Below are 21,700 nucleotides of genomic sequence, written 5' to 3'. Positions count from 1 at the left end.
CAGAATAGTATATGTGCAGAAATGGAAGGACAATGAAATGCCCTCAAAAGAAGATTGGCTGATAAAAATTTTGGAATATGCTGAGATGGCAAAACTTACAGTACTGATAAGGGATGAAAACCTGGAATGTTTTAATGAAGATTGGAAACCATTCTTACTATACTTAACTATTTTTCTAATATTGGTTTTTCAGCAGGGTTTGAAATTTAGTAATAATAGCAGGTCGGGTAGAGTAAAATCGAGTTTGTAATGTGTAGGATATATGTTTGAATTATTATAGCAATGGTTGATTTGTATAGTTAATGAATCGCACAGATTGGTGAGCGGGAAGTCAATATTTACTTAATTAGATGTAACGGGATTGTTAAGATATTGTAAAAACCAATAAAATTTTAAAAAGCAAAAAAAAAAAAATCAAACCCTCCCAATCTCTTCCCATTCCAGAGAAACGGGTCTTCTGTTAAAGTGTGCCGTCAAGTCAATTTCAACTCCTGGAGCTCATAGAGCCCTGTGGTTGTCCTTGGTAGAATACAGGAGGTGTTTACCATTGCTATCTTCTGTGCAGTATGAGATGCTGCCTTTCAGCATCTTCCTGTATTGCTGCTGCCCGAAATAGTACCAGTGAGGATCTGAAGCTGCAACCTTCTGCTTGTTAGTCAAGCATTTTACCTGCTGCGCCACTTCAGGTGACTGGTCTTCTGGTAGTGAATATGAATAGTTCCCTTTTCTAAGCAGGGTCTGCCCTGGTTTGAATTTGGATGGGAGACTACATGTGATGAGCACTGCAGGAGATTTCCCTTGGGGAGGGAGCAGTAGCTCAGTGGCAGAGCACTTGCACAACTGCATGCAGAAGGTCCCCCAGGTTCATTCCCTGGCAGCAACTACAGGTAGGGCTCAGGAAGACTCCTGCCTGGAACTATAGAGAGACACTGACAGTCAGTGTAGACAAAGGTAAAGTCAAGGAAGCCATAAAAGGGAAGAAGACTTCCTTCCGAAATTGGAAGACCTGTCCAAATGAGGAGAACAGAAAGGAACACAAACTCTGGCAAAAGAAATGCAAGGAGATGCATAAGGGAGGCAAAAAGAGAGTTTGAGGAACATTTAGCCAAAAGCATCAAGGGGAATAACAAAAACTTCTTTAAATACAGTGGTCCCTCGACTTACGTAATTAATCCATTCCGAACGCACGTTCAGAGGTCGAAATTTTCGTAAGTCGAAGAGCGCACCACGGAAGTCTGGAAACATTCGTAAGTTGAGGAAACCGCATCTAAACATTCGTAGGTCGAGTAAGCTGAATCTAAACCGGCAACTACTTCCGGTCTTTTTTGTCACTCGTAACTCGAAAACATTGGATGTCGAGTAGTTCGTAGGTCGAGGGATTACTGTACATCAGATGCAGGAAACCTGCCAGGGAGGCAGTTGGACCTTTGGATAATGAGGGAGTGAAAGGGATTATTAAGGAGGATATGGAGGTTGCAGAGAAGCTAAATGAGTTCTTTGTGTCCATCTTCACGGCAGAGGATACTGAGCATATACCTGTTCCTGAACCAGGCTTTTTAGAGATGGAGGCTAGAGAGCTGAGTCAGATAGAAGTGACAAGGGATGATGTTCTAAACTGTCTGGAAAAACTGAAAACTAACAAATCACCAGGGCCGGATGGCATCCATCCAAGAGTCCTCCAAGAACTCCAATGTGAAATTGCTGGCCCCATAGGCGTAACTGGGGGGGGGGGCAGGGGGGGCACGTGCCCCGGGCGCTATTGAGGTGGGGGCGCCATACCAGTCCCTGCCACCCCCACCCCACTGCCCACCTGCCCAGCCCCAGGGGGGCCCCTCAGCCACTTGCCTCCAGCTCCGGCTGATCGGCCAAGAGGCCTGCAAACTGCAGAGCTCCTCCTCTCTCCCTGGCGCCTCTCAGCTGATCGGCGGGTGGGCAGTGGGGCTTCCAGAGAGGCCTGCTCGGAGTAGGCCTCCCTGAAGCCTGAACTCGAGTAGGCCCCAAGCAAGGAAGGAAGGAAGGAGGAAGCAGGCAGCAGCCCCTCTGCCCAGACCAGACCATCCAGAACAGCTATTGCTAGGTAGGCTGTGAATTCCTTTTTGTGGTTGTTACCCCCATAGATAGGGATCTGCTTGCTATAGGGCTTTGATATGGGGGGGTGGGGGGTGGGGCGAGACTGAGAAGTCTCTGAATATTTAATTTAAAACAGACTGAAAAATGTGCTGGCTTTAAAAACAAAAACTATCTAAAAAGGCCTATAGGTGGCTTGTTTCATGTCAGAAAATTACAAACACTTCTGGAACAAATATTTATTTATTTTCATTCATTCATTCATAAATGCACTTATGTTCAAGTTGTTTTGCAATCCAGAAGGTCTGAGTGAGAACTGTGAAGCATGTCTTGTGCTTTTATTTTATTTTATTTTTCTTGTGTGTGAACTGCTCCCCAATAACTTGCAGGGACTTCAGGGTAAATCTGGCCAACATGTGAATGCAGCACCTCCATTCCAGAGGAGATGCGTCTTAAAGGGCTTTAAAAGCCTCCTGTGAAAAACCTCCTGCAATCAAACTTGACTGAATTTGTTCAGAATTCTGAGAAAACAAACATAGGCTCACCCTGCATGGTTGAAAGTCTCCTTTGCTAATCTGCAGCGAGGGGCCCATTTTAATCATTCATCTTTCTAGTGTGTTCTAGGCATTAAAAGTAGCACAAATATATAGTACTCAATGTATATCACTATATACTGTGAAGTGTTTTTGTGTGTATTCAGTGAAATGTATTTCCAGGCAGCAGACTTATTTTGAAATATCAGACTTAAATCCTTGGGGGCCTGGGGTGTGCGGAGGCCCTGGACTTTGAGGGGCTGGGGGCCCATTTTGAAATCCTGTCTCTGGACCCATTCCAACCTTGCTATGCCCCGGGCAGAATAGTTACATATGTATTGATCACTACACATGGGTTTCTGCACAGCACCTGCACAGAAGAAACTTCCATGTAGAAAATGTGTCTCTTGTAAATTGACCCTGAATTTTCCATCCATGACTGGGATATCTGAGAGTTAGAGTCAATAAGAAAAGAACAGCACACTGCTTGTGACAGGAAGGGGCAAATTACAATGATTTCTTAGTCTGGCAGGGGCTGGTTTTGGCCCTGGCAGAACTTGGCTGTCTGCTCCTGTTGCAAATGCCTCTGTCTAGTGTGGCAAACTAATGTATCCTCCTCCCTCTTGGTGTCAAAGTAAGCACTAGTGTGGTGAATGCACATATACCCCATCATGAGCCAACAGTCATCATAAGACAAAGGCTGGCAGGAATCATTCACTGGTTTATAGACACACACACACCCCACCACCTTCTTCTTCCCCTATTTTGCTAGTGGCTATTTGGGCAGGTGATCCTCTAGGACAAAGTCATGTTTTTAAAAAAGAATGAGATGAGACAGAGAAAATGATACTTGGAATCCTCGCATAACTCCCGACTGTTGTTCTAAGTCTTTTACAGAGATGGCTCCTGTTTTCAGGTTTTGATCAACAACCATGTCTAGATAGTACAGTGTTCCTTTTAATGGGGGTTTCCAGATATTGCTGACTACAAGTCCCATCATTCCTGCTTGGACAGTGGCGCAATTTCAGTGCTTGCCCTAAGCGCCATTTTCCCTACTTACGCCTCTGAATACCTGTCTTGTCTTTTCCATTTTGGGACACAAAACCTATTACTATGTTTAAAAGCATTTATTTTCTGGCCATGAGGACTGCAAACTTAGGCTGTTGCTGTGCAAGACATTTCTTTAAAATATATATTTCTAAAGAGCCTTGTAGCCTCATGTTTCCTTTTTCCTGTCCCAGTATACTTGCACGGATGCAACCCACAACCCACATTTGACTATGGCTGTGACACATTTCCATATTTCCGGGGGTGGCGGGGGGCGTGCGGCGGGGGGGGGGGGGCGCAATTTCAGTGCTTGCCCCGGGCGCCGTTTTCCCTAGTTACTCCCTGGCCCCCTTGCTAAAATATATAACTTATCCCTGCAATCAGGCTCTGTACCAGCGGACTGGAAAGTAGCAAATGTAAAATTGATTTTCAAGAAGGGATCCAGGGGCAATCCGGGAAATTACAGGTCTGTTAGCTTAACGTCCATTCCAGGCAAATTGATAGAAAGCATCCTCAAGGATAGAATTGTAAAGCACATAGAAGAACAGGCCCTGCTGGAAGAGAACCAGCATGGCTTCTGCAAAGGTAAATCTTGCCTCACGAATCTTTTGGAGTTCTTTGAGAGTGTCAACAAGTGTGTGGATAAGGGTGATCCAGTTGACATAGTATACCTGGACTTGAAAGTGTTGACTCAATGTGCGGCAGCTGTGAAAAAGGCCAATTCCATGCTAGATATAATCAGGAAAGGGGTTGAAAATAAAACAGCTAATATTATAATGCCCTTATACAAAACTATGGTGCGACCATACTTGAAGTACTGCGTACAATTCTGGTCATCACATCTAAAGAAGGACATTGTAGAACTGGAAAAGGTGCAGAAGAGGGCAACCAAGATGATCAGGGGCCTGGAGCACCTTCCTTATGAGGCAAGGCTACAACACCTGGGGCTATTCACAACCATAGTCTGTGAAGACAATACTGAGCTAGGTAGACCAATGGTCTGACTCAGTATATGGCAGTTTCCTATGTTCCTATTTAGCTAAAGGCGACTGCAGGGAGAGAAGATAGAGGTCTATAAAATCATGGATGGAGTGGAGAAAATGGATAGAGAGAAATTCTTCTCCCTCTCACATAACACTAGAACCAGAGGTCATCCCATGAAATTGATTGCCGGGAAATCTAGGACCAAGAAACGGAAGTACCTTTTCACACAATGCATAATCAACTTGTAGAATTCTCTGCCACAAGATGTGGTGACAACCAACAACCTGGACGGCTTTAAGAGGGGTTTGGATAACTTCATGGAGGAGAGGTCTATCAATGGCTACTAGTTAGAGGGCTGTGGGCCACCTCTAGCCTCAAAGGCAGGATGCCTCCGAGTACCAGTTGCAGGGGAGTAACAGCAGGAGAGAGGGCATGCCCTCCACTCCTGCCTGTGGCTTCCAGCGGCATCTGGTGGGCCACTGTGTGAAACAGGATGCTGGACTAGATGGGCCGTGGGCCCGATCCAGCAGGGCTGTTCTTATTTTCACTCCTGCGCTGGATGGACCACGGCTCTGACTCTGTCTAAGGCAGCTTCCTATATTCCTATGCTCTATTAGGAAAGGAAGCGGAAAAGCAGCCTTCAGCTTCCTTCCTCTGCAAGCCTCCCCGTGTGTGTGTGTAGGGGGGCTTTTGGTTGTTTGAACAGCCTCTAAGTTTTGTGCATGTGGCTTTAACAGTGCATTGTTAGCAAACGAGGGCTGGATTATTAGAAGAAAGCAGGTGTGTGCTGCTATTCGTGCATATTCAGTGCTTACAACCTATTGATAAAGAAGTACAGCCCTACCATGATAGATGCACCTCCAGCAGTTGTGCCAGTTGTAAACCAGTAACATACTGGGAGTAGAGACCACCACACAACTCATGATTTCCCCCCAGATCTTTTCTGGACAAAAGCCAGGGATTTAATACAAATGTCTGGGGGGAAGAGAACTCCCCACCGGCATGAGTTAATGAGATTTTGAGGTGATATTTTTGCAGGGGTTTTGTTATTTATTTATTTATTTATTTATTTATTTATTTATTTATTTATTTTATTTAGACATATTTACATACCTTCCAAAACCTGCATCTCTGGGTGGTGTACGACAAAAACAATACAAATAAAACAAAATTAAAACACTTAAAACCTTAAAATCATTTTAAACCCAACATTAAAAAACGATTAAAATTATAAACCTAATTAAAACTCTGGGTGAACAGACATGTCTTGACTGTGGTCAGAGATGGGGAGGCTCTTATTACAACAGCAGCCAGCGGACGAACTGGTGGCAACAGCAGACAGACCTCTCCAAATGGTTCTAGCATTTATCATGGATGACCCGCTATCATGGCTTGCTCTGAGATTCAGCAATAAGAACTTTCCAGAGCTTGCAGGTTTGCCTGAACTTCAGACAAGAGATCAAAGGACAGGGCAACGTGTTGTCCCAGTATGGGGGATCATTAGTCATCTCAAGTTCCCCAGTCTTGTCAACAGGAAAACAACAACACATTTTTAAAATACTAATGAGCTCTACTAATGTCTTCCTGATGATTAAGAAAAATATTAGGAATGCCATTTTTTTAAAAAAGAGAGAGGAAGAAACCGAGAGTCATTTTCTTTGCTCATTTCTTCTCAAAGGTGAAGGGGCTTAATTACACACAATGCTGAAACCCCAGGACAAACAGACAATCCTTTCCGACTTCTCATGGATATCATGCATCCATCCCATTGAACAACTCCTTTTCTGCCGAGAGTCCCTGGAGCTGAGCAGCTGCAATTGGGCTGATTATCTTGGCTCACCCAACTGGCAACTCACAAATCACCTGAGCTGAGAGAGAGCATTGCTAAAAGTAAGAATCCGGCCTCCGATTGGTTTCTTACTTTCATGCGAGCCAAATCAGTTCCTTTCAGTCCTGATAGTACAAAAGTATTGTCCCTTCTGTCCATCAGATGGGGAGAAACATTTTTATTTATCTTCCTCCTTGGGAGAAACCCAGAAACCCCTCTTCAGATTTCCATTTCTCCTTGGGGGAGCCCTGACAGCCCTCCTGGGATTTCACTTTGTGGAAATTTTTGGTTCCAACGAGACACTGAATGTTGCCGCCACTCACAGTGCTGTTTCCTTCTGGCCTGTCGTAACAGGTCAGGTCAGAAAGTGGTGGTGGTGGTGGGGCTGCATCTCTCTTGGAGCTAGAAAGGATGCTACAGACATCCCGGGGGGACCCTCAGGAGGCGCCTCCAAATGAGGACTTATCCCTGCCATGACTGGGAAAAGGCACGCCAGCCACCATCAAGGGAATCTGAGGACTGAAGCTCGGCTTTGTATTCTGTTGCATGATGGTTTTTCTCTTTTGGCTTTGCCATTTCTTTGGGCACTTCCCTGGGCATTTTGTATGAGTGAGGAAAGCGGGTGGAGAGACAAGGAGATTATGGGCAGTTCCCTTATCTCCTGCTGCTGCTGCTGCTACTTCCTCTGACGAGGGCGTCCCAGAGGTCCTTCAGTCTTAGTCTCCCTTCCTCTGCCTTTTATACATGGCTCTCCAGCCCCATCCATTTCCTGGCCCCATTGAAAGTAGGCCCTTACTTGCGAGGAAATGGCCATGCACGAGGAGGCCATCCCATGCTGGATCAAGGCCATTGTTTTGGGCTATGAAAGCCGGAATGTCTTTTCCCCGTCCTCCTTCTCTGGGCTAGTTGCTGGAGGAAACCAGTCACTAGAGCTGGTCTTGTGGTAGCAAGCATGAATTGCCCCCTTTGCTAAACAGGGTCTGTCCTGGTTTGCATTTGGATGGGAGACTACATGTGTGAGCACTGTAAGATATTTCCCTTAGGGGATGACACTGCTCTGGGAAGAGCATCTGCATGCTTGCATGCAGAAGGTTCCAAGTTCCCTCCCTGGCAGCATCTCCAAATAGGGCTGAGAGAGATTCCTGCGTGCAACCTTGGAGAAGCAAGCCGCTGCCAGTCTGTGTAGACAATAATGAGCTAGATGGATCAATGGTCTGACTCAGTGTAAGGCAGCTTCCAATCACGGGCAGAGCCATCATTACACTAATGGGCTCATAGAACCCATGCTGTGCCCCTCAAGGACCATGCCTCGTGCCCCTGCCCCACATCCTGTGTCTGATTTCAGACGCAGGGAGCGGGGTCTTGCTTGGAAATGGGGTGTGTGCCCCATTTCTGAGCAAATTCCTGACCAGCACCGCGGCCGGGAGCGACTCTCCCTGCTTTAAAAGTCAGGGAGACATGTTCCTGGCCAGTGGGAAGCCGTCGCTGGGCTAAGCAGCTCAAAACGGAAAAGTGCGCTCCTCGTTTCCAAACAAAACCCCACCCCCTGCATCTGACATCAGACACATGGGGCGGGGCAGGAGGTCCATGGTGGCGGGTATGCACAAGCCACCTCTGGCCTGGTTTCAGTGTTCTAGGTTTCTACATTCACTGCCACTTTCATGGCAGAATTTCCTTCCTTCCTTCCTTCCTTCCTTCCTTCCTTTCCACATTCCATTTTTCATTTAAGTGACATCTAGAATCATGCCCTCTTTTCTGTTTGTTGAAATGAATATTGATTCTATCCTTAATTAATATTCATTATGAAGAAGAAATTGCATCCAAACATTTTTAATTATATCCTCCACTGGTAAACAATCAAGCACACTTACAGATATTTTTTTCTCCCACTCAGACAGTCAGCCCTTGAAGGCAGTCAAAGCCCAAATCTGTACCTCAGAAACATTAATTCACCAAAATAAACCAGAGCAAATGTATTTCAACGGAAAAACTGATACCTGGGGGGCAGAAAGGTTTGGAATTGTGGGGTTTCAGAAATAAATCATGTTCAGCATCTCCCAGGCCCATAGTGAATTGGACCCAAATGCCCCCAACTTTGGGGGTGGTGGTGGTTTGGAATGGTCCACTTCCCACCACTGCCACTCCCCTGTTCTTACCTGCCAGTTTAGGTGAGGAATCTTTGTGTTGGGGCCTTCATTAAACTCCATTTGGACCCAGTCCAGACCTGCTAGAATCATGGGAAATGTAACATATACAGTATCTATTTAAGAGAGCGCCTTCTTTGTCATAAACCCTCCCGCCTTTTATGATCTTCTGGAGAGGTCCAGTTACGATTGCCACCAGCTTGTCTGGTGTCGACTCAGGACCGGGCTTTCTCTGTGGCTGCCCCAGGACTTTGGAAAATGCTCCCTACTTAAATAAGAGCATCTCCTTCTCTGTTTGTTTTCAGGAAGACCCTCAAGACTCTCCTGTTCTCGCAAACTTTTAATAATATTCAGGATTCTGGACTAGATGGGCTTCCTTGGGCCCAATCCAGCAGGGCTGTTCTTAATCATTTGTTTTATATTGTTTTTTATCGTGTTTTATGTATTTTAACCTGTGATTTTAATGTTGAGATTTGTACACTGCCTAGAGATTTACATATCAGGTGGTATAAAAATATGATAAATAAATAAATAAAATAAAATAAATAACCCCTGTAGCTATTTTATACTGAGTCAGATAATTGGTCTATCTACCCAGGGAATGTGTACCCCAGGGTTTCTCAAACCTGGATATCCAGATGATGTTGGACTACAACTCCCATTATCCCCAATCACAATGGCCAGAGGATGATGGGAGTTGTAGTCCAACAACATTGGGGTGTGTGTGTGTGTGTGTCCAAGTTTGAGAATGTTTGGTGTGCTCTGACTGGCAGTGCTTCCTAGGGTCTCAGGTAGATGTCTTCAATAACATCTTTATTTATTAAGGGATTCCTTCAACGGCTCTTCAACATAGGTTCCCAGCATTCCTAGCAATGGCCAAAGTCCAACAACATCTGGGGACCCACATTAGAGAACCCCTGCGTTACTTTATTTTAAAATTTTATGCCAGATTTAACTAATCAAAATAAATAACTCAAACTGGCAAACGTCAGCAGTTAAAAACAACGCAGACAACAAAACAAAAATAGCTGCTTGAAAACAAGAAGCAAAGAATAAAGCAGCAGAGCAGAAAAATGTGTCATCAATTATAAACATAAATAATCAAAAGCCACGTAGATTGGGGTGTAACAAACAGAAGTACTTTTTCACACAATGCATAATCCACTTGTGGAATTCTCTGCCACAAGATGTGGTGAGAGCCAACAACGTGGATGGCTTTAAGAGGGGTTTGGATGACTTCATGGAGGAGAGGTCTATCATCGGCTACTAGTCAGAGGGCTATAGGCCACCTCCAACCTCAAAGGCAGGATGCCTCTGAGTACCAGTTGCAGGGGAGTAACAGCAGGAGAGAGGGCATGCCTTCAACTCCTGCCTGTAGGCTTCCACTGTCATCTGGTGGGCCACTGTGCGAAACAGGATGCTGGACTAGATGGGCCTTGGACCTCATCCGGCTGGGATGTTCTGATGGTTCCCAACCTTGGGTCTCCAGAAATTGTTGAACTACAACTCCCATCATCCTCAGTCACAATGGTCTTAGGCAGGGGATGATGAGAGTAGTAGTCCAGCAACATCTGGGGATCCCAGGTTGGGAACCCCTGGCATAGATGTCCAATTTACATGTTGCCTCTGCTGAGAACTCACTAGATGGCCATAGAGACCCAAACGTGTAGTATGAATGCTAAGAAGTATTAAGCAGAAGTGATCTGAATGTTCTCCTAGGTGTACATTAGGCAACATTTAAAGGTGCTGAAGGATTTCAGAACAAAATGAGCCAAAAAGGGCAATGTTGATAAAATTTGAAGGTGCTGAAAGGTTTCAGGATAAAACAGGGTGATTTTGTGGCGGAGGAGAAAAATCCTTGCAAAGTTTCTTGTAAAGTTATGCAGCAAAAGGCTTAAAATTGTTTGGTGGTGGTGGTGATGGTGGTGGCAGGAGCTGGAGCAATGTTTCTGTCCTTTTCTCTTTTTAAACCAGTTTTTGCTGCTTTTCTGCAGGTGGTGGCAGCAGCACAAGCTGGAATAATGTCCTTCTGAAGGGGATTCTGGATACCCCAGGGGGCACGTTTGGTTCCAGAGCGACCAGCTTCTGATCTCTAACCCAGTGGTTTTCAAACATTCTGTCTTCAGGGAAGCCTTTCTATGTTGATGTATCTACCAAGGAACTCCTCTGTGTCTGCCATGTGTACTCTCTCAAAACCAGGAACCCGGGAAATGAGGCAAAATGGGGCAGTCAAGGCTGCAGCACCATGGAGAGCTCTGAATGAGCAACGTGTTCCAACAAGGGCCAGGGTGGAGTGAGGGCTCTGAATACCACCAGGCTCAGACTGCCGCTCCCAGCCTTCACCCCCCTGAGATTTAAAGGGGCAGCCCTCTGGCCTGGAGTCTAACACATCTCCTCTTCTCCATCAAGTTCTTCTTGGCCTGCTGCTTGCACTTGTGTGAAGGCTTGGGAGGGCATGAGATACTTGGTGTATATCATGCAGCTTATTGACCCCTGGAAGGACTCTGTGTGTGCAAAAGGAATTCCTTGTTGAAGAACCTCTGCTAAACTTCTAAGGAACTTTCCAAGGTTACCCAGAAGAGCACAACTGGAAAACCCAATTGGATCAAAAGAGGGGCTAAGTTCATTAGGAGAAATCTTGTGTGTCTGTCATATTTTGGAATAGGCAGAGGAGGGTCAGTTGGGAGGAGCTAACCAGCAACCAGTCACCACCCTGGGGCTTGAAAAGGTCTTGTTGTTTATGGGGAGATGTTGACACATTTTCCTTTATTTATTGAGGTGGGGGGGATATCTTGAAGATCAAGGAGAGACAGGTTGTCACATATCTGAAATAAACAAGGAAGGGACAATTATATTGTCTGCAGCCAAATGAGAATCATTAGCATATTGGCATTTAAATGCTGGTTTTATCTGTGCCCCAATTGTTAATTAAAAGTAATTTTGTTTGGTCTTTCTGATGTCTTTTTATGCATGCTTTGTCAGTTACTTCATTGTTATTTATGGCTCTGCATTTCTCGGTTCGGTCCCCCACCCCACCCCCTATGCTGCTAACCACAGCCTTTAGTTCCTGGAGAAATATCATTCTTTGGAGCAAGAGAGAAGGCCAGAGGAATGGGGAATCAGAGCAGGCACGTAGTGCCCTTGTCTCCCATGAGCACTTGTGGGATTCAAGGCTCCACGTCAAGCTGATAAGAGCCAGCAGATGCACAGCAGAAGAAAGGCAAGATGACAAAAGACAAAAAGACCCAGCGGCCAGCACAATTAAGCACCATCCGGGGCGGCAGGATGCTAATCAGCACCAAGTGCATCACTCAGATAACAATGCCCACTTCTGCACTAGTGACATACAGCAGGGATGGATTTGATTCCGACTCCAAAACAAAACACACCCGCAGAGACCCCAACACACACACACACACAGACACACACACACACACACTCCCAAGGCCAAAGGTAGGATCCTAGACACCAACTCTGGCAGGGACAAAGCCATGCAGAACTTCAAGGCCTGCCAGGGAACAGGTGAATCACAGCTACTGGGGTTGGCCTTTCACAGCAACTGCTTAGAAGATGATTTGTGTAATGGGCAAAAGTTTGGAAGGGCATAGCAAACGGAAGGAGGGCTACCGTCAGGTGTGCCTTTTACTTCAGGTTATTTATCTTGATCATAATTATGTCTCGCTTGTTCTTCAGTAGAAGCCCAAATGGCTGACAACAATAAAATCAATAATTTAAAGCATCAGCCAAATCTCCAAACAATGCAGAAGAAGCAACATAGCAGCAAAATAAGATAAAGCATCACATAAAGGGGCTAAATCAGCCCCTTCAAAATAGCAAAGCAACTGACAAATCAATAAGTCAAAGAGAAATCAAAAGACTCCATGTTGGGGCCAGGCGGGCTTTCCTGAGGAGAGCATTCTGTAGCAGAGGATGGCCAACCTGAGGCTCCCTAGCTTTGGTTGGACTACAACTCCCATCATCCTCAGCCTGGGGGTGATGGGGGTTGTAGTCCAACAATAGCTGGAGAGCCTGCCCCTGTTGGCTGCCCCTGTTCTATAGGGTTGGGGGCACAACTGAAAATGCTCTGTCCCTAGTAGACACATCTAGTAGACGTCAGGTGCTGAATGAAGTATACAGGTATATGTGGGAGAAGGTGGTCTTAAGGTCTTAGGTCCCAGCCATTTATTCATTCAGCACCTGACGTCTACTAGATGTGTCTACTAGGGACAGAGCATTTGTCACCGACAGCTCAGATCCCATCAGCATATACTTGAAGTTGGGGGTTTTCATCCCAGTGTGCATCACTTTACACTTGCTAACATTGAACCACATTTGCCATTTTGTCGCCCACTCCTCCAGTTTGGAGAGATCCTTTTGGAGCTGCTCACAATCTATTTTGGATTTCACTACCCGGAAGAGTTTGGTATCATCTGCAAATTTGGCCACATTGCTGCTTACCTCTGCTTCTAGATCATTTATGAATAAATTAAAATTAAAATTGGAGAAGTGTCTCCAAACAGTGGACCTGTGTCTTTAGAGGAGGTGCAACTTCTAAACATGAAAGGCTTAGTCTTGGAAGATAAGGACAGTGGATAGCCAGTCTCTCTCCCTCTCCCTCTCTCTCTCAACACATATACGCACACACGCAGATGTACACATATGCACAACATGTTTCAAACCACATGTGACAATTCATCAGAGCCCCCTGCATCTCTGATTATTTTGGAGATATAACTAGGAATCACAATAAACACTCTTAAAATGCAACTTTAAAAGCATTATTTTGCTCTAAAGGAAATAAAAGTGGGAATATAATATAATTTAATATTCTGCTGTGGGAAACAAAAAATTACTAAATATTGGGCAATTAACAAGCAATTAAGAACTAATTCCCTAGCCATGCTGTCCAGGGAAGCAATAGAATGAGCCATACCTCCAAACAGGAAACTTTCATTTAATGCTAGAAAAAGCCTTTGCTGAATGCAACTTGCTTGTAAGTAGGCACTGTAAAAGTCTCCAGCCCATGGGTCCAGTGGTTAACTGGTGGTTCACAGCACCCAATATATCTATAGTTTTGATTCAAAGTACTGCTCCAGTACTGGCTTAATTCTTCTTAATTGCCTTCTTGACAGGTAGCAGCTGATATACACTTCCTCCTCAAAAACATTCACAAGGAATCCTCAAAAAGTTTCCTACTATTGAGTGGAAAGACCACGCCCCTTCTCTCTATTGCCTTAATGTTCTCCTAATTACTACTACAAATATTAATAGACTGCTCTTCCACAAAAATCTCAAAGTGGTTTACACAGAAAAAATAATCAATACATAAATAAGATGGTCTCCTGTCCCCAAAGGACTCACAATCTAAAAAGAAACGTAAGGTAGACACCAGCAGCAGCCACTGGAGGGATGCTGTGCTGGGGTTGGATAGGACCAGTTGCTCACCCCCTGCTAAATATAAGAGAATCACCACTTTAGAAGGTGTCTCTTTGCTCAGTTAGCAGGGTTATTAGGGACGATTGCATCTTTTAAGAGTTCTCAAGCAAAAACATTCCTGCATTTCAGATACAATTGCCAGGAGTTAAGTCCTCGAAGGAAGAAAGGATTAGTCTTCGTTAAGTACAATTTGCTCCAGCATTGATTGAAGAGTTTCTTGGATGATTAGTGTAGACACTCTGGAGTCTTCATGAAGGGTCTCTTGAGTTGTGTTCTCCCACACAACTGAAAATTGGGAGCATGCTCAGCTCCCAAACCTGGGTAGCACACTTGTCCTACCCAGTTTTGGGTTGTGTGAACAGCCTCCCTGGTTGCCTGAGGAGTGCGGCGGCTGCAGTCTCCTCCATTTCCTCATGCTTTATTGCGTGCACCTAGAAAGCGGTCCTGTTTGCATTGAGTAGGAATTCAGTAATCACCACTCTCTCAAAAGTGGAACATGCACGCAGAAGTAAGTTTTGAATCCAAGAGAAGGAGCAGCTGAGCGGCCACCTGGTTATCAGCTTCCATCGCCTGAAATCCTTCAGGGAAATCGTTGTGCTTGTGGGGAGGAGGAAGGTTTCTGTGACCACCGGCACAGGATAGAGCCGGAGGTGCTGAATCTGTTTATGACATGAAAGGCCGTGTTGAAGGAACTGCCTCTGGATTTCTGGACTGCGCCTTCTTTTCTGTCTTCTCTCACCCGTCCCCGTCTGCTTCAGAGATATTTGCACAGCCCAGTGCCAGGCAGACTTAGGCAAGGCGAAGTCAGTAGAACTCAAGCATTCAGCTGACCTGGGAGTAAATGGAAACCATTTCTTTAGCAGGAGCCCAGGGTGGCACACAGTCTGCGTCCTGGCAGAAGGCGCCACTTCATGCCTTACTGGGGTCCTACTGTGTGCCTGAGATCCTAATGAATGAAGTGCCTGTGGAAGAACATTGCATCAGCACAAAGCTGTCGTGCTGGCTGCTAGCACTGAGTCTGGAGCTTGCGTTTGTGCGGTGGCGCTTCTGCAAGCGTGCTTGCACTTGCAGAACAAACCCAAGGATGGCATCCCCATCTGTCTTAAAGGGAACGTTTGCACATGAGCATGATTCTGAAAACCCCAGGGTTTTTTTAGTGGAGCTATACGATCTTTATGTGCTAGCCAGGGGCGTAGCAAGGTTGGAGTGGGCCCAGAGACAAGATTTTAAAATGGCCCCCCCCCAAAGTCCAGGGCCTCCGCACACCCCAGGCCCCCAAGGATTTAAGTCTGATATTCCAAAATAAGTATGCTGCCTGGAAATACATTTCACTGAATACACACACACACGTCACAATATATAGTGATATACATTGAGTACTATACATTTGTTTTACTTTTAATGCCTAGAACATATGAGAAAGATGAATGATTAAAACGGCCCCCTCGCTGCAGATTAGCAAAGGAGACTTTCAACCATGCAGGGTGAACCTATGTTTGTTTTCTCAGAATTCTGAACAAATTCAGTCAAGTTTGATTGCAGGAGGTTTTTCACAGGAGGCTTTTAAAGCCCTTTAAGACACATCTCCTCTGGAATGGAGGTGCTGCATTCACATGTTGGCCAGATTTACCCTGAAGTCCCTGCAAGTTATTGGGGAGCAGTTCACACACAAGAAAAATAAAATAAAATAAAAGCACCACACATGCTTCACAGTTCTCACTCAGACCTTCTGGGTTGCAAAACAACTTGAACATAAGTGCATTTATAAATGAATGAATGAATAAATAAAATTAATAAAATACTGTTCCAGAAGTTTTTGCAATTTTCTGCCATGAAACAAGCCACTTATAGGACTTTTTAGATAGTTTTTTTAAGTCAGCAAATTTTCCAAGCTGTTTCAAAATAAATTTTCAGAGACTTCTCGGTCCCTCCCCCCCCCATATCCAAGCCCTATGGCAAGCAGATCCCTATATATGGGGGGGGGGCGGGAAAGGTAACCACAAAAAGGAGTTCACACTCTACCTGGCAAATGCTGGTCTGGGTTGAGCAGGGCAGCAAGGGCTCTTCTGCTGCAGAGAACACTCTGGCTGCCTCCTCCTTCCTGGCTGGCTTGGGCCCTACTCGAGTTCAGGCTTCACTACGGCCTACACGGAGGCCTCCGTGGAAGCCCCGCCCACCCGCCGATCAGCTGAGAGGCGGGAGAAAAGGAGCTCTTGGCAGCTGGGCTGCTGCTTCCATTGCGGGCCAGCAGAACAAGCAGGAGAGACGGCGAAGAGGGCAAGTGGCTGAGAGGCTATGGGGCTGGGCAGGGGGCAATGGGGAGTCACGTGAGGTGCCTCTGGGGGGCCCCTCCAGGCAGTGGGGCCCCCAGACAACTGTCTTCCCTTGCCCTATCATTGTTACGCACCTGGTGCTAGCGCAACTTTGTTCGTTATGCAAGCACTTCAAGCATCAGGATGTCAGCCACAGGTCCTGCTCAGGTTCCACCCACAACCCCTCCCTCTGGCTGTGCCCACAACCGTCTGACTAAATGGCATTTGTGTTTACACAGATGTATTTTTAAACACACACACACACACACACACACACACACTATTGAGAAAACCTGCAATGAAAATAATTTCCTCTGCTGTATTGTTCTTATGATTCCCGCAATTCACTGAACCAACCAGAGAAAAGGTGACCTTGGACTTAATCCTGAGTGGTGCCCAGGACCTGGTGCGAGATGTCAGAGTTGTAGAACAATTGGGGAATAGTGACCATAGTGTGATCCAGCTTATATGAGAGTGGAGCTTTGCCAAGGAAGTCCAACACAGACATGCTGGACTTCAGAAGAGGAAACTTCTCAAAAATGGGACTGGTAAGAAGGAAGTTGAAAGGGAAAGTCAGGCGGGTCAAATCACGTCAGAAAACACAGAACTTATTTAAAACCACAATACTGGAAGCTCAGTTGGAATGTATACCAAGAAGGAGGAAAGATACCACCAAGTCAGGTGGACACCAGTGTGGCTAACAAGGAGAGTCAGGGAAGCTATAAAAGGGAAGAAGACATCCTTCAGAAAATGGAAATCCTGCCCAAATGAAGAGAACAGAAAGGAATATAAATTCTGGCAAAAGAAATGCAAGGCAAAAAATATATAAGGGATTGCACGACAAAACAGCAGCAAAATGGGTGAGACCGTGAAAAAATAATGGTAATAATAGCAATAGGAATTGATAACACTCCCAAAACATACAGCACTATCAAAACTCTTGTTCATAAGAAGGGGTTCACCCGTCCCGGGTTCACCCATCAGCTCTGCTTTAGACAGCTCTGCTTTAGACAGACATTTGTGTACAGATTTGCTGACTAGCTATTGCACTTGCAACTTCTGCAATTGGAACTTTTGCAGTTTTTTTCATGAAGAATAAGACAGCTCTGCTTCAGATAGACAATTGTGTACAGATTTGCTGACTAGCTATTGCACTTGCAACTTCTGCAATTGGAACTTTTGCAGGTTTTTTTCATTAAGAACAAGACTCTCCTGTACCAATTGATTATTTGGATGTTCAGGACCTACGTTTATTATGTACTATTCACACTCATTGTATTCATGCAGTTAAAGTTTAAGTGATTTGTATATCAAAAACCCTTTGAGGTCTTGTTTTTGTATATACTCAAAAAAATAATAATGGATAAAAGAAATGCAAGGACATAGGGGTATGTGCAGAAACATTTTCTGCGGTCCAAATTCTAATTGAATTTGGACCAGACCGTGGTCCATGAACTAATTTGGTTGAACCAACTGGCCAGTCTGGTCCATCCAACTGAACCCGCTCAAACCGATTTGCCTGTTTGAGCAGCTGTAAAGGGGAAACCAGTGAGGATTTCCCTTTGTTTCTGAAGACAATAGAAGTTGTTTAAAGGGAGGCAGGGGAGTAGTGAGAGAGAGAGGCATCTTGAAAGAGAAGTGAAGTGAAAGTGAAGGCGCTTCCTGGCAGTCCTGCAGCACTCCCCACATCCTTGCAGTGGTGGCAACACACTGACTCATCTGGCCTCTGTGCATGTGTAGAGGCCATTTGCGTGGTCAGCGTGTTGCTGACCACACCATAAATGGCCTAGATGCATGCCATTTATTGTGAACTCACAACCTTTATTGCAAAACAGGGCTGGGCTGGCTCACAATCAAACTGTTTGAACTGGCCTGGTTGGTTTGTGGCGGACCAGTTCAGTCACGGACTGCCTCAGCACATCCCTAGCAAGAGACAATAAGGGATGCATAAAGAGATTTTGAGGAGTATATAGTTAGAAGTGTCAAGAGAAATAACATTCAGAAATATATCAGAAGCAAAAAAAAAGCCTGCCAGGGAGGTGGTTGAACCTCGGCCTGTTTGAGGTGACAAGGGAAGATGTTCTAAACTGTCTTGAAAAACAAACAAACAAAAATTGCCAGGGCCAGATGGCATCCACCCAAGAGTACTGAAGGAACTCTAATGTGAAATTGCTGATCTCCTTGCAAAAATATGTAACATCCCTACAATCAGGCTCTGTACCAGAGGACTGGAAAGTAGCCAATGTGACTCCGATTTCCAAAAAAGGATCCAGGGGGATCCAGGAAATTACAGGCCGGTCAGCTTAACTTTGGTGCCAGGTAAATTGATGGAAAGCATACTTAAGGACAAAAAATTGTTAAGCATATAAAAGAACAGGCCTTAAGAACATAAGAACCGCCCTGCTGGATCAGGCCCAAGGCCCATCTAGTCCAGCATCCTGTTTCGTACAGTGGCCCACCAGATGAAGGAGAACCAGTGGCTTTGTTGAAGGATACCTTTTGCCTGTGGGCTTCCCAGAGGCATCTGGTGGGCCACTGTGTGAAACAGGATGCTGGACTAGATGGGCCTGATCCTGATCCAGCAGAGCTGTTCTTATGTTCGTCCATCACCACTCCACAGACCCAGATTTAGGGGCAGGCAGCCCAGACAACTGCTTGAGACAGTGGCCATTTCAGTTAATCTTAAAATTTAAAAGCGTCTATAATATTAGAAGAAGCCCTTTTTATTTTTATATAGGGGGAACACAAATACTGATGTCCAGATACGTGCATGCAAATGGATCATCCTATATGTCACAGATAAATCATGCATACAGATTTTGCAGGAAGGTCAGGAAAGGATCTACCAATGCAATAAAAAATAAGGCATTCAAAAGCTGAAGAAACAAAGGGGTGTGGAAGACAGTCCATGTCTGGGGTGCCATTTGGCTTAGGCTCAACCCTGCAACCAACAGAGCAGGAGTAAACCCAAATTATGGCTGTTTAGTTGCCAGCTAAGACATCTGCTTGGTGGACTCAGGGGCTGGTGTCTGGCATGATGTGCATTACGTTACAGACCCGTCAAGCTGCATCCTTGGGCTGCTGGGGAACCCCAGGGGGGGAACTGCAGTAGCGTTGCTTGCTTTTCTGCAGGTTCGTAACAGCATCAGGGCTGCCACTCTGTAGTGTGGCACATCATATCAGGCTGTGTGGAAATCCCAGACGCTTCCTTGCTGTCATCGGACATTGTGACTTTGGATCTCTGGGGAGAGGTCTGAGCTCAGTGGTAGGGCACACACAGAAGGTCCTTGGTCATCCTTGGCATCTCCCTCCCTCTCTGCATTCCCACCATCCAGCTCTTGAAGGCAACTTACAAACAAACCTGCTACCTTCACTGAGCAGGGGTTTGGACTAGAAGACCTTCCAGATTGCTTCCAACTCTATATTATATGACTCTATGATTCTATGTGTAAGTAAAGTTGCTTATGCCACATTCGCATGAAACGTGGAACCACAGTTCCACTCCCCACCCCCATCCCTCCGTGCTCCTGTCCCAATTTCAATGTACTGTAATGGAGAGCAGGGAGCCTGCAGTCAGTGAGACCCCAGAGAGGAGGGGGACCTGGCTGTGTAGGCTTCCTTCTTGCATGAAGGACAGCCCACCCAGCCAATGATGGCCAAAGAGAGAGAGGGAGGAGCTTCCTACCTCAACTGCGGCAGAAGGGAATGCAGCCCGCGGTTCCGAATTTTGCAATGAGGTTTTAAAAGCTTTGAAAGGTTTTCAGATCACAAAAACTACTATAAAAGGTTTGGTTTCAAGTTGCCACCAACCAAGCTGGTGACAACCTCAACTGGACCTCCCCAGATGATCTTGAGAGGCGCCAGGGTTGATGAAGAAGAAGGCGTCATCTTAACTACTTCTGACTTGAGTTGTTAAGGGCTTTATAGGCAATAACCATCACTTGGTATTTCACCAGGAAACTTATTGGCAGCCAGTGTAGTTCTTTCAAAATGAGTGTAATATGATCTCTTCAGGCAGCCCCAGAGATCAACCTGGCTGCTGCATTCTGTACTAACTGAAGTTTCCAAACTACATACAAAGGCAGCTTAATGCAGAGCACATTGCAGTAGTTAAGTCTGGATGTTACCAGCATATGCACCACTATCTCCAGAAATGGACGTAGCTGGCGAATCAGCCGAAGCTGATAGAAAGCAGTGCTGGCCACTGCTTCAACCTGAGAAATAAGAGAGGGGTTTGGGTCAGAGGGGTTTGGGTCCAGAAGTATTCCCAGACTATGTACCTGATCTTTCTGAGGGAGTGCAATCCCATCCAGAACAGGCAGATCTAAACCACTTCCTAAGCTCTGACCTCCCACAATGAGGTACCTCCATCTTGCTTGGATTCAGCCTCAGTTTGTTCTCCCTCATCCAGTCCATTCCCACCTCCAGCAGGTATTTAGGGAAGTTAGGCCATTTGCTGATGAAGCTGCCATGGAGAAATAGATTGGGGTCTCATCAGCAATATTGATAACACCCTGCACCAAATCCCTTGATTATCTCTCCCAGCGGTTTCATGTAGATGTTAAAAACCATTTGAGACAGTATGGAGCCTTGTGGAACTCTTTACTGGAGTTCTTGTTTTGAAGAGCAACAGTCTCCAATTGATATCATCTGGAACCTACCCAAGAGGTAGGAGTGGAACCTCTGCAAAGCAATGCCTCCCTCTCCCAACTCCTTCAGGCATTCCAGAGCAATACCATGACTGAAAGCCACCGAGAGATCCAAAAGGATCAAGAGAGTCACATTCCCCCTGTTGATTCCTGATTGGAGATCATCCAACAGGCTGGCTAAGGCCATGTCAACCCCATAGCCTGCCCAAAAGCGAGTTTGAAATGGGTCCAGATAATCTACTTCATCCAAGACAGCCTGGAGCTGAGATGCCACCACCCTCTCAATCATTTGAGGTTAGGGATAAAGAAGGGGTTGTATCACACAGAGAGTTGTACGTGCAACAATGCTATCACCTATTTTCCATCTCTAGAATGGTAGATGTGGTCCGAAATCACTATGCTCATCATTCGCCCTCTCCCCCCACCCCCCAAGTTGGTGCAAATGGCCAACATTTGTGGGCCTGGCTCATGGGTCATGCCGTACAGACTTCCTCAGCCTTTGGCTGCCCCAGGCTCAACCGTGGGGCAAAGGGCATGCCCTCCTCAGAGGCACCTGTCCCCAGACCAGATATGGGAGCCAAGCAGACAAGAAGTTAGGGCTGTTCCTGCCACATGGTACTGTGATGTCTTCACAGGCCTGAGGGCAGTCAGTTAAAATAATCAATCGGCAGCCGTGCAGTTCACCCACAAAAATGCTCTG

At 45.7% G+C, this 21,700-nt stretch overlaps 1 long non-coding RNA gene across 1 annotated transcript; it reads left to right on the top strand.

The window, feature by feature from the left end:
- The first annotated feature begins 1,784 nt into the window (after window positions 1-1,784).
- LOC128349277 (uncharacterized) lies at window positions 1,785-11,553 on the top strand. Its single transcript, XR_008318697.1, has 2 exons — window positions 1,785-2,077; window positions 10,598-11,553. It is a non-coding gene; the product is annotated as an uncharacterized LOC128349277 (long non-coding RNA).
- Window positions 11,554-21,700: the final 10,147 nt, after the last annotated feature.

Source organism: Hemicordylus capensis, chromosome 3, assembly GCF_027244095.1.
Source record: "Hemicordylus capensis ecotype Gifberg chromosome 3, rHemCap1.1.pri, whole genome shotgun sequence".
Taxonomy (NCBI): domain Eukaryota; kingdom Metazoa; phylum Chordata; class Lepidosauria; order Squamata; family Cordylidae; genus Hemicordylus; species Hemicordylus capensis.
Note: the sequence above shows the minus strand (reverse complement) of the source record. Positions and strands in the feature narration are given on the sequence as shown.